A 14167-nucleotide genomic window follows, 5' to 3' on the forward strand; every position below is an offset into this window, starting at 1 on the left:
TTTTTCAGATAAACTGAATTACTTGGTGGTCGCAAGGTTTCTAAAGGACAGAAGAAAAGATCTGAACCCAGGTCGCACTAAGACCAAGTGTACTCTGCCACCCTTGTTGGTATTCAGCGGATTTCTTTCAGTATTCATTTCTTTCTCTCTCCCTTCCCTGTTTCTCTCTCTTTCTCTCCATCTTTCTTCCTTCTTTTTCTCACTCCCTTCTTTCCTTGCATTTTTCTCTCTCGTCCCTTTTTGTGTTAAGGGAGGAGAGGATGAAAGACCAAATCTCTCTGATGGAAGCCTTTTGAATCTTTCCGCTTCTCTGTATTTCCAGGATGTTTTTCAAATGAATATGTATTTTAAAAAGCAACTTGCACAGATGCCAGCGGATCCATCCATGTCTGCCATGCCATTTTCCAAGAAAAATTAAGTTTGATAAGTTTTTGCTCCATAGTTTTGTAATGAGCTTTATGGGTGTCATTCAAAGGATTTTGCCCAATCTTCAAAATGGACCTGTTCCAGGCACAGAGCTGGGGAACTTGACTTTGAAGGCATATTGTTTATTAGTGAATCAATGACTGTTAGAGCTGCAGGGGACTTTTGGAAAAAATTTTCAGAAAGGGCTCAGACTTAGAAAGATGAAGTCAGTTGCTTTATTTCTAAAATGGAGCCTTTTGCAGCACCTACCTCAAAAGTGGTTATGAATATTGAGTCGGTGATTATTTATAAAGTACTTGGAGTGGGGCCCAGCTCATGAAAACACCAAAGGATGTTTGAAAATAAATATGATAATCTGTCCAAGGCCACAGAGGCAGGGTGGTTTCCGGAATAAACACACGTGGGTTCCCATCCGTGCTCAGTTGCATGACTTTGCAGGCCATCCGACTCTTAGAAGTACATGTTGCTTAATCTTGGGAATAGGCGTGATGATCTTGACTTCACAGCACTCAGGTGAGGTTGAATGAAATAGCACAGCCATGGGCATGGCTCCTGAGAGACCCAATGAGTGAGAGCTGTCCTTGGGCCCAATGTCAGACGCAGTGGCAAAGCGGCTCCTGGCAAAGTCAGTGCTCTTTATAAATCACAAAATGCTGACATGATCGCGAAGGACAGAGATTCCATCTCTACAATCTGTTTCCTATAGGGCCGGGGGTGGAATGTTTAATGTCTCCAGCCAACGCAAGGAAGCCTATATAAACTGAAGAGGGAACTCATTCCAGGCGCTTCCCTGACGCTTCTTCCTGTTGGCACCATGATCAGCTAGCACATTGTCATTATCTGAGCTTTGTTCGCATTCTCCGAGGATCACAGAGTGGGCAAGCTGAGTTCGTGTTTGAATTTAGAAGAAGATATTCTGAGGATAGTGTTTCTTTATCTCCTCCTGTTCCGAATCTTTGCCTTATCCCTCGGGGCCCAGACTTACTCGGGTCTCAATCTTGATTCTAACTCAGTCGTGACTAGCTGGATGACCTTGGGCTAGGCACTCCCAATTTTCTTTGACCTTGGATGGCCCTCTGGTTTACCTTTTCTGCCTTTCATTTACTTGTTAATTTTTAATTTTCTAACAAAATTGTGGAGACAAGACAAAAGTTTCTCGCATACTCCTTACCCAGTGTGTCTAATTAGTTGCATTTTACGTTAGCATGGTGGGTCTGCTACAATTGACAAACCAACCCTGATATAATTTCATTAACTAGAGTTCATATTTATTTGTATTTCCTTCATATTCACTCTATATTCTTTGTTACAGACCCCATTCAGAATTCTACATGACACTTAGCAGTCACATCTTCTTGAACTCCTCTGGGTTGTGACAATCTGTCGGACTTTCCTTGTCTTCAACAACCTGGACAGTTTTATAAGCACTGGTCAGGTGTTTTGCAGCCTGGCTTTCAAATGGGATTTGTCTGGTGCTTTTCTTATGATTAGATCAGTGGGGTTATGGGTCTGTGGGGGAAAGACCACAGAGGAAAAGTGCCACTCTCTTCAAATCCTATTTATTGTTTGTGCTATAAACATCATTTACTACTCTTTATGTTGACCTTGATTCTGTGGCTGAGGTATTGCTTATCAAGTTTATCCTTTGTGAAATTATTCTTTTGTCCTGCTTTCTATAACTGTACCTTTTGGTAGAAAGTCACTCTATGCTTCCCACACTTACGCAGTCAAGAAGTACAGTCTACCTCCTTGAAGGTAAACTGTTTCCATAAATTATCCGGAATTCCTCTGCACTGTAGATTTTCATTTATTTATTGATTATTAACTACTCATGAATATTGATTTTATATTTGTGTTATAATTTAATACTAGTATACTCTGTTGCTTAAATTATACCAACTTTGGCCACTGGAAATGTATTCATTTGGCATCTGTGTTGCTTTGACATCATAGATACAGTGGCATTGTCATGGGGTAGTCACTTCTATCTCCGCTGACAGAGCTGAAAATATATTTGTTCACTAACCAGTGTACATACCCATCTCTAAATGCTTCTGCATATAGACACCTGAATCTATTTTTAGCTAAACATGAGTTCATACTGGTGACTCCAGTTCTCACCAAGCGCCACTTGGATTGTTCTGACTTTACCCTGGATTTTTGTGTAATCTCTCATTCCAGTAGTGAGAATATGGCTCCCATAGTTGGCCATCCATTTCCTTAATTGTTCAACTCCAATGTACACAATAAGGGTATTAGAATCATTAATATATTTGTCTTGGGAAAACCTTACCACATAGAGTGTAGTGCTTATGTACAGCTTCTTGTAGTCCTAGATTTATAGGTCAGTGTTTATTTTTTGTGTGTTATGTTGTAAATGATATTTTAGGAATTTTTTCCTTTTATAATTATTTATTGCTGATCTATTATTGCTGAATTTTGTATATCTACCTAGTATGCTGTGACCTTGCTATAATAACCTATAAATTTGAGTTAATACTTTCTACATAGACAACTATGTCATCTCTGAACAAAGATAGTTTTATTCACTTCTTCCTGTTTTAGTGAGCTTTGCATAGCTAAAAGACCCGACTAGAGGAATTTAGAGGAGGAAATGTTTATTTTGACTCACAGTTTCAGCGATTCAGTTCATGGCTGGCCAACTCCATAGCTGTGACTATGTGGTGAGGCAGCACATCATAGCAGAAGGGCAGTGGGGAAAGCAAGCCAAGGTATGGCCACCAGGAGACAGAGAGCTCCACTCACCAAAATCAGGTATCAACCCAAAGGCATGCCTCCAGTGACCTACTCATCCTATCTAGCTAAAATTACCACCCAGTTACTAATATTATCCAGCCTTATCCTGTCTACCCAAGGTCACCACCCAGTTAATACATTCAAGTGGATTAATCCACTGATTGGGTTACAACTCTCATAAACTAATCATTTCACCTCTGAACATTCTTGCATTGTTTCACACATGAGCTTTTGGGGGACACCTCATATCCAAACCATAATACTCTCTGAATATTATTCATCTCCTCTTCTCCTTTTTATTTTATAGCATCTAGTATGATAGTAGAGGTGATGAGAGAAGGCTATCATTGCCTTATCTTAGGGAGACATAATCTGGTTTCTTACTGTTAATTATGATATTAGCTATGGTTTGGTTTGGTTTGATAGATGTTATCAACCTTAGGAAGAATCCTTCCATTTTATAGTTTTGCTGAGAGGTTTTTGTCATAAATGGATATTTCATCATCAACTGCTATAATCACATGATTGTTTCTCTTTTCCACGCAGATATAATGGATTACATGGATTTTTGAATTTTGAATCTGATTACCTGCTTGGAAGAAATCACAATTGGTTGACACACACACACACACACACACACACACACACACACACACTCCTCTTTGGGGATTCTATTAGCCATCTTTGCTTTTCTTTTGTTGCTCACCAATATGAACTCTGATCTCAACAATGAACCCTGTTGTCTATCACAGATGCCATTGTGTTCAAATCCTGTCCCTCCCTACACATCTGCTTGAGCTTGGCCTATCTCTTCTGTCCAGGCTTCCCTAATCTGCTTCTCCTCAATCTTTCCTTCTCTGGACGCCTTTGAAGGTTTATTTCTCTATGCTGCAGTGGAATTTGCACTGCTTTATAGATTTTCTATAAATAATGCCTCTGTTTGTTTGCTTAATATCTCAGTTTTTTTTTACAGATAAGATTTAAGACATTTTCCTTGAATGCAGTGAGATAAAACAAAATTAAAGATAAGCTTAAGTGGATGAGGATAATGTGACAAAGAAGAAATTAGGGTAGAGGAGATAAGATGAAGCCCGAGGAGACATTATTGCCTAATATAGTGATACCTTTGTGTGGTTTTTACTTTGCAGAGCTCCTGATACATTGGTGTAACGTTTTATAGTTTTCAAAGTATCTTGACATACCTTTTCTCGTCATTTAAAGAAAACATCCAGGTTTTATTTATATTTATTTTGGCCAGTGAAGAAAGCCTAGGCTTAAAAACCTGTGAGGTAATGAATAAGAGAGAGAAAGAAAAAAGAAATAGGAATCCTGAGGTGTACAAATCCAAAGGCCTTTTACATATGATCTATTTCACAATAGGATTACGAGATCTGTGAGGAAGGAAACACATTTTGTAATTTAGCTCATGGAGTATAGGTACCTCACGTGGCCCAACACACACTCACATCCATTTGAATGGAATCTCATTTTGCATTACAGTTGGTGAACTCTGTGATGGGGCAGGTTAATGGGAATTTAATGCAGCAGAATATGAAGACTCAACCTTGAGTTTTGTTTTCCCGTGTTTTGGAGAAGTAGATCATCCTTGGGGATGAAAGATCAATCACACACTTTTAGACTGAACTTATTCTCCTAAAAGACAAATGGAATCTGATGTTTCTTGGGTCTAAGGTACCATGCGCATCCTAACATTAGACGTCTTTCTGAAAGGAAAAAGGTGACAGGTGACAGTGTCCTAGAGTTGGGATAAAGAGCTGCTTTGCTGGATGGGTTAGGAGGGGGTTAGGGAAGATTCCCTGTGTTTGATTAGGATGGTTGGACTTTCATTTACCCTGAGTTACTGAGAACTACCTACCAATAGCACACAGGGAAAGTTAGGGTCTTAAAAGGACAGGAATTTAAGATCTCAGCCTGAGAGCACAGAGTATCTATGTGAAGGATCAGGGACTCTGTGGCTTGTGCAAACAGGGAAAACTTAGGCTGTTTGGCAGATTGAGTAATGGTGATGACTGACAGTGGCCTGAAGAAAGGACCTTTTAAAATTTTTTGAGTAAGTCTCAGAGCGTCTTCATGTTCCAAGTTCACCCAAAGTCACCTATTCATGTCGTTAGGTGTAAGATTGAATAGGACATAATTGATTGGCAAATATAAAGAAATAGGCTGTTTCTCAGACCTTGAGTGTCAAGGAGCAATCTATAGCTATTACACCAGCCAAGTGCCAAGAATCTCTGCTACAAGAAATACTTCTTTGTCTCTGGAGTAGGCAAGTTATAATTTTTCATATCCAGCTGTCCCCTTTAATAGCCCAGATAACATGTTAAAAATATAGAATAATGGGACCCATTCCAGATGTACTGAATCAGAATCCTGGTGTTAGAACAGGACCGCCATTTCTGTATTTTTCCTTTCCTGTCAGCCCTGTACTGATCTGCTAGTTAAGAACTCTTGCTCTGGTGATAAAACACAAGCTTTAGGTTCAGACAAGTCAGAATTTAAACTGAAGCTGGACAAGTTGCCTAAATTCTATGAGCTACAATTTTTTGGTGTGTTTAATGAGGATGAAAATACCTCCTTCTCTATTGTCTGGGGTGATAAAATGGCATATTCTATTTGGAGTTTTCTTTTGGAACTTGATTTATTAACTCTCAGTGAAGCCTCCTACATCCCTCCACTCCTTCATTGTTTCTGCTTGATTTCAGGACATCTGTCTATTCAGGTTGCCAAATGCCTGGGGAATTCCTGAGTTGGTCTACTTCTTTGGAGTCTAACCTAAAAGCTCCCTTTATCACAAACCTGTCCTTGGCTTCATCTGAAGTCATTCTTGATTCTGAGTGGCAGGTCAGACTCTGAGAATGACACTTTTGAAATGACTGTGTGTCCTGATTGTCCCTCCACCAGAAGCCAACTTGGAGATAGTATGACTGAAGATGATTAAAAGATCGCCTCTTCTGAGGCCGAACTCTTCCTGACAGCTTTCTATGAAAAAGCCTCTTTTGCATTTTCCAGAAATAAGACTGGAGACAGATTAAGCCATTAATCAGGTTTAGTCAGGAAAGAAATGTCTATTTTGATTGTGCTAACACCTAGTCCCATGCCTGCAGATGGGTTGCTTCAGTGCAAAGATAAATGGCTGGTGATTTCTAAAAGGGAAAGAGTTTGGAGTAAGAAGTCTCACACTGGTCTCTTTCCTTGCTTCCTTCCTTTCCACTTCTTTGCTTCCTTCCTTATTTTTTCCCTCCACCCTTCCTCACTATTTACGTCTTAATTTTTACTGTATGGATTATTAAAATCACTGCCCTTACCCTTATTTTACTTTTCTATCAAATGCTAGTGAAAACCCCTCTCTAGACTATCTCAAAGACTTTTATGATGATCGAATGAGATAAATGATGTGCTATTTGGTAAACTATAAATTCCTGTGTAAGAATAAATATAGTGTTTATTCCTCTGTTTCTGTCTTGGATGGTTCTGGAGTGAGAATGTGTAAGAAGAGAAATGTTCATTGATATGCCTACAACTGATTGCCTATTTATGCAATCACTCATCAGTAGCATATATGTATTGTGAAACTGTGGTATAGACTCTGATATATTCCTGCACTTGTATCATTTCATTTAATCTTCACATTGATCCTGAAAGATAGTTATTATTTATTATTTTCTTCAACCAGAATTTTGAAATCCAGAAAAAATGAATGGTTAGAACATGGAGACATTGCTAGGGGCAAGGTTGAAAGACCACATTGGGTCTGTCTAACCATAGATAAGACCAGGCTGTAATCAATGTGAAGAAGTAGATTTTTTTTTGTAGTGTTTGAATTTCTTGGTGAGACCCCTTACTGAACAATAGGATCTTGTGCCTCTCATCACCTCTGCAACTTTCCATTTGGTAAAATGATATATCTCTTAACCCTTGTCATAAACTGGCAAAGTTTTAAAGACCTAACTTAAATCACTGCTTGACAAGATGGCAAGTTGGGTTCCTCGGTCAGTACCTGCCCAGACGCCGTCACCAAGGAGAATGCAGAGTCTTGGTGGACAGGATGGACAGCGGTACCTGTGAAACTGAGGAAAAAAAGAAAGCGAAGAAACTATTTTTGCAGTCGATGGTGTACGGTCTCAGAGTCATTCCTTGTTAATATTTAAAAGGATATGTTCTCAAGGGCTGATGAGCCAGGATCTGTGGAGTATTCAGTAAACCCTCCCCAGGGCCGCTGCAGTCTTCAGTGGATCTCCCTATAGTTCAGCCACCTGTCATTCGATGTGGGAGCCACTGTTTAGGTTTTCCTCCTGCTCTGGGGACCTCTCAGCCCCAGTTTGAATCAGTGGATGTAAACACCCAGGAGGAGGTAGCTGGGGAAGGGCCTTGCAGCTGTGGTTAACCTCACAGACAGTATTCTCAGAAACTCAGCTGCCACTGTATGCATTTATGACCTATTGATTTAATGACTGAATCTGTGAATTAAGAGAGGTAGCCTCTTCATTCTTTTGGGGGAGGAGACCCAGAGTCAGAAGTGCTGAATGACTTGCCAGAGGCCATGCAGGGACAGCTTCCCAAGCCAGGCTTTGAACCTGGGTCTTCTGACTCCAATCCACATGGCTGTCACTCCTGCTTTGGGAACAGAATCAGCCCTCATCAAATCCACAAAGCCAACTGAGTTGTCTTTGGGTTTTCACTTACTGCCTGTGGCTCTCTGAAAGCCAGAGATCCAAGGTGTCCTTGTGAAGTCACTGATATTCCCATGAGTTGAAACGGAAGAATGGCACAGCTGTTGGGCTCAGTTCTGACACAAGCTAGACAGGCTGTGTGGTCTTACACCTTGCATAAGTGTCCAGCACTATCCCCAGAACGGGCCTGTTAAATGCTGTGCTGTTTCTGTCTTGAGATTCCTAGTAATCTATTGAACAAGAAGCTTCGGATTTTCTTTTTCTTTTTTCTTTTTTTTTTAATTGGTTGTTCAAAACATTACAAAGCTCATGACATATCATCTTTCATACATTTGATTCAAGTGGGTTATGAACTCCCATTTTTACCCCAAATACAAATTGCAGAATCACATCAGTTACACATTCACATTTTTACATAATGCCATATTAGTGACTGTTGTATTCTGCTACCTTTCCTATCCTCTACTATCCCCCCTCCCCTCCCCTCCCATCTTCCCTCTCTACCTCATCTGCTGTTGTTCAGTTCTCTCCCTTGTTCCTCCCTTTCCCCCACAACCTCTTATATGTAATTTTGTGTAACATTGAGGATCTTCTTCCATTTCCATATAATTTCCCTTCTCTCTCCCTTTCCCTCCCACCACTCGTCTCTGTTTAATGTTAATCTTTTCCTCATGCTCTTCCTCCCTGCTCTGTTCTTAGTTGCTCTCCTTATATCAAAGAAGACATTTGGCAATTGTTTTTTAAGGATTGGCTAGCTTCACTTAGCATAATCTGCTCTAATGCCATCCATTTCCCTGCAAATTCCATGATTTTGTCACTTAGCCCTGAAAATTAGGTAGCTGGTAATGCTTACAAGCTTATGACTGCTTACTTTCCTTAACTTCTTTCTACCCCAGTTTTTTCATCTGTAAATAAATAAAAAAGAATACCAACACACATATCTTAATGTGTTCTTGGACAGAATGAATGAAATACAATAGCAAATGGGCTAACAAGCTTTTCTAAACACAATAAATCTTAACTTCTTTATGGCTAATCCAGGAGGGAAGTGGACTCATTAAAAAACATCTTATTAGGTCAGCCCTAAAAAGGTCATACATCTGGAGTGTAGTTTTGCATGAGGAAGATGGTTATTTGGATTTTATTGTTGTGAGAGCAGATAAAATAATTGGAAAAAATTTCACTTTTCATGCTTCAGTTACTGTTGAACAAATATGTAGATTTTATTTATTTATTTATTTGGTGCTGGGGATCAAACCCAGAGGTGTTTTACCACTGAGCTAAATCTCTGTCCCTTTTTATTTTTTATTTTGAGACAGGGTCTTGCTAAAGTTGCTTAAGACCTCACTAATTTTGCTGAGGCTGGCCTTGAACTTGTGATCCTCCTGTCTCAGCCTTCTAAGTCACTGGGATAATAGGGGTGTTCCACTGTGCCTAGCTCTTCTAATTAAATTATTTCATTTAAGTTTCCTAAAAATCCCATGACATAATTAGTATTAGTATTTTGTAGATGATGAAACTGTGCTCACAAAATAATTGCAGTATTAGAGAATCCCATAAAATTGATAGTCATTAGAATCCACACAACTTGAAAAGGGTCAAGCTAGATGGGTTGATCTAGATTTCCTGGAGAGGTGTGCAGCGAGGGTTTATCTCGGGCTCTTGTTAGGGCTTTTGTTAGGGCTGTGTTGAGAAGGATTTTGAGGCTGCCTGGACTGGGTGGTATGGAGTGCCCTGGTCATGCACTATGCCTGTCTCGGGCTCTGGAGACGTGGAGGTGGTATGTAAGGCACATATTTGCCATCCTGATGTACTGTACTCATTTTATAGCACACATTAGTCAATAAGAAGTTAATAATAGCTACAATTCATAGGGTCAGCTGTTGAGAAAGCTGGATTTTATTCTTAGTGCAAGGCAACTATGATATGTAAAATACCAACCAACCAACAAATAAGAAGCAAAATTAAACAAAAAGAAGAAATGTTTGTTGACATTTCAACCATATGTGGTAGAAGTATTAGACTTAGAAGAGTCTTCTTAAGTGCCACAAAATCATGACATAGGTTTCACACTTGAGTATACATCAGCATCTCAGGAAGGCTTTTAAACAGAGGTTGTTGAGACCTACCCACAGGATTTCTGGTTCAGTAGATCTGGGATGGAACCTGGGCATTTGTAAGTTCCCAGATGAGGCTGATTCTCTGTTTTGTGTCTACCTTTTCAGGGCTGCCACCCATAGAGATCTGCCTATTAGTACATTTTTTTAAAAAAATCATTGATCTGATTCCTCTTACAATGAATTATTCAAATGTGCTCTAAAAAATAAATCTGGAAGACTCAGTCTGCCAGCCCCCTGGGATGTGTTAATAAGATGTTCTGAAAATTGTATCAAGATTTATTTAATTAGTGTTCATTTTGGCAGCACATCAACTAACATTGGAACTTCACAGGGAAGATTAGCATGGTCCCTGTGCAAGAATGACATAGAAATTTTCGAAGCATTCTCTGCCTTTTGGAACCCTTGCGTGTTGTGGTGTGAATGTAAGATGGTGTACTGTTACGGAAAACAGCACGGAATTTCCTCAAAAATATAAAAAATTGAATTGTCAAACGATCCAGCAATCCCACTTTGGGTGAATACACAAAATAATTCAAAACAGGATCTTGAAAAGATATTTGTGTATTATTCACAATAGCCAAGATGTGGAAGCAACTCGAATGTCCATTGCCAGATGAGTGGATAAAGAAATGGGGTATTTACATACAGGGTACTATTATTTAACTCAACAAAAAGAAGGAACTATCTTTACATGCCGCAACACGGATAAAACAAGTAAAATAAGCCAAATACTGTGTGATTCCTTCCAGATGAGGTGGTCAAACTCAAAGAAACAGAAACCAGAATGGTGGTTTCTGGGGAGGGGCCAGAGAGGGAGAAATGGCAGCTGGAATTCAATGGTTATAGAGTTTCAGTTTTAGAAAATGCGTAAGTTCCAGAAACCTGTTATAAAACAATGTGAAAACACTGAATTGTGTACTTAAAAATGATGAGGGTGGTAAGTTCTATTTTGCCACAAAGTAACGTTTTCAATATTTTCCCTGGATAGCATAGCAATTCTTAGAGGAAGAGATGCCCAGAGAGGGTGGAGAACCCTCATCTTGGTGGCCACTCTAGAGGGAGCTGGGAACTTATCCTGACTACAATGTCCCACTTCTCTGTGGGTAACTTTTCCCAGGAGATGAAGTACTTGTTCTGGGACCAACCCAGAGATTCTAATCTGGTCTGAGATGTGACCTGGTCAGGAAGGATTTTTAAAAGTGGCCCGGAAGGTGGCCAGAGCTGTGAAGCATGGCGGGATTGTCGATTTGCGACTTGTGAGAACTTAAAAAGAATCACTGTAAGCACCTTGTCAAATTGCATGTGCCCAAGAGTACATTGTTTTCCTCACTGCCCTGGTGATTCTCATTACTGCCATCTCCTCTTTCCCTGCTAATTTGAGAAATAGAGCATTAGATGACCTCTAAGGCCTTTTTCCAGGTAGAATATGTCATGGAGCTTATTTTTAGGAAGCTGAATTCATCACCAACAGTGATGTGACCAGGATTGCATGTGACCAGGATTGCATGTGACCAGGATTCCTAATGAGATGGGTGAGACAGTCTTAGTTCAGGCTGCATGTGTAGACATAGCTCAATTATCTTTTAAGCCCTCAGTTAAAATATAGCATTTGGACTTAAAATCAAACCCTGGACTTATTACAAAGTTCCCCTCTTTTGTTTATACATTAAGTTTGATAATTTGTGAACAATTTATAGGGTGATTTGAAGGACAGAGAGACAAAATTCCATTATGAGTTAATATTTGTGTGGTGGGATTGGACCTTGCCAAGAATAACTTTTCTTAATTTCCTAAATATCAGTGGTGTTGAAAGGCACATGGACAATCCTGAGGAATTGTAGCCACAGCCTGAGGGTGTGTTCAGTACAAGAGTTCCAAGTGACTACACTACCCCTTATTCAGTCATTGAAATTCAGTTTAGATACTTATGAGATCAGAAATTTTGGCAGCACTGAAGATAGGGGACTTGCCAACTTAATGCTGTTTAATATTAATTAAACTTAATATAACCCAGTATTTGTTTTTCAGATATTCCCAGGAAGAAGACCAGAGAAGAAAAACTCTGCATTCACATTAATTATATGTATAGTTAAATTACATAATCATAGATTTATTCATAGCTATACATTCAGATGATGTAATATGTATTATCATATATTCTATATTTATGATTATTTCTAAAATAACTAAATGAGATAATGAATATTGTTATGCTTTGGATCTGAGGTGTCCCCCCAAAGCTCCTGTGTTAATGCAGGAATATTCAGAGTGCTATAACCTAATCAGTCCATCCTACTTTGAATGGATGGACGGGGTCGCAACTCTAAGAGGGTGGGGCATGGCTGGTGGGCTTGGGTTCCTGGGAGTAGGCCCTTGAAAGTTTCACTTGACCTTGACCCTTACCCTTTTCGATCTGTGCTTCATGGCTACCATAAGGTGAGCAGCTTTTCCTGCTGTGTTCTTTTGCCATGATGCTCAGCCTCACTTAGGCCTAGAGGATGAAATTGGCTGACCATTGACTGAAGTTGCTCAAGGATCTCAAAATAAACTTTTCCCCTTCTAAATTGTTCGTCACAGGTATTTTGGTCACAGCAATGAAAAGCTGACTAATGTAGAAATACCAAGCCAGTAATTTCTATGAAATTAGTTACCTGGGAAAATTCACATGAGAATGTAGTGATGTAGGTATTACTTATATGTGAACACAAATGCTCCGTGTGCTGTGAAGAAAGTTAAAACAGTGCTACACGCCATGCAGAATAGCCATTCAGGAGTGGGAACAAGTAAGTTGCCCCAAATTTTTCAAGAAGACATCATGGAGCTGAGTATACAGCTGTGTTTTGTGCATGTCTAAGGAAAACCAACCCCAGTGAGAAACAGTTACTGAGGTGACACCGTTTTGGAACGGTACCCCCAAATATTGAAAGGGAGAAAATGAGGATAATAATCTTGGTAAATATCTACTGCATCCCAAATTTCATGCTCTGAAATACTTTACAGACATCAAGTTCCATTAGATACAAAATGGGGTAACCATATGTACTTCACAAGCCAGGATTATCAATAAACTCAGTGTGGAGTTTTGAAAGTATGCAGATTCTCAAGATTTAGTGCATGATTTATACATAGCATAAGCCCTAAGAAGGAACATGTATCAAATTCATGCAAGACAAATTATTGCTTCTAACCAATAATAACAACCAAGACAGAATAACCAAGATTAGTTAACTCTTCTGCAGAAATTAGACAAAACATACAACACAATGTTTTTGAAAACATTTGAACATAAGATAACGAAAGACAATAATCCCTGAGAGAAAGGAAACAAATGAAGTGAGCCCTACACTTTCTCCAGCTTACTGCCTTGAATGAGTCCAACTAGGTGGCTGTTAGGTAGGACCCAGGTTGAGGCTGAAGAAATGGTCTTGGGAACCTGGGGAAGCCAAAGAGCTAACGTGTATAGGGTAAAGTGCTGAGGAAGAGATAGTCATACAGAGAGATTCTTGAATAACTCCAGAGATTCCTTTCTAATTTTCAGTTGAGTACCATTCAGTGTGTGCATGTGAGAGAAATGCACAAGGGAAGGAGAAAATGAAGTATCAACTCTTGATAAAAACTCTCAGCAAACTAAGAGATAAGGGAAACCTCACTCAAACTGATAAAAGGCATGTACAGAAAGTAATAGCTCACATTATGTTTTAATGGTGAAAGAATTATTTCCCCTTAATCAAGACCAAAATAGCAACTCCTGTGCTGTTGTCATTTCTATTCAACATTGTCCTGGTCCTGGCTTGTCCACTTAGGCAAGATAAATAAATTAAAAAGTACCTGCAGTTTTGAAAGGCTTGATTTCTGAGTGAAATAGTCAACGGATTCACAATAAAGCTCTGAGAACTAAAAATTAAATCTATCACAGTCGCAGGATACAAGATTAATATACAAAGCTCCATTGTGTTTATATGGGCAATGAATATTTGAAAATTGAAATAAATATTATTCATAATAGAAAAAAACATGTACTACTTAGGAATACATCTAATAAGTGATCAGAAAGACCCACATATTGAAAACTACAAAATATTGCTGAGAGAAATTACCAAAGGCATCAATAAAAGGAAGAAGATGGCCTTGTCTGTGGATTGGAAGATGCAATATTGTTAAAATGTCAGTCACAAC

At 39.2% G+C, this 14167-nt stretch overlaps 1 non-coding gene across 1 annotated transcript; it reads left to right on the plus strand.

Annotated features, from left to right (window-relative positions):
• The first annotated feature begins 10278 nt into the window (after positions 1–10278).
• LOC143382442 (U6 spliceosomal RNA) lies at positions 10279–10385 on the plus strand. The gene has a single exon (XR_013088994.1). It is a non-coding gene; the product is annotated as a U6 spliceosomal RNA (small nuclear RNA).
• The last annotated feature ends 3782 nt before the right edge of the window (positions 10386–14167 follow it).

This window comes from Callospermophilus lateralis, chromosome 16 (assembly GCF_048772815.1).
Source record: "Callospermophilus lateralis isolate mCalLat2 chromosome 16, mCalLat2.hap1, whole genome shotgun sequence".
Classification (NCBI taxonomy): domain Eukaryota; kingdom Metazoa; phylum Chordata; class Mammalia; order Rodentia; family Sciuridae; genus Callospermophilus; species Callospermophilus lateralis.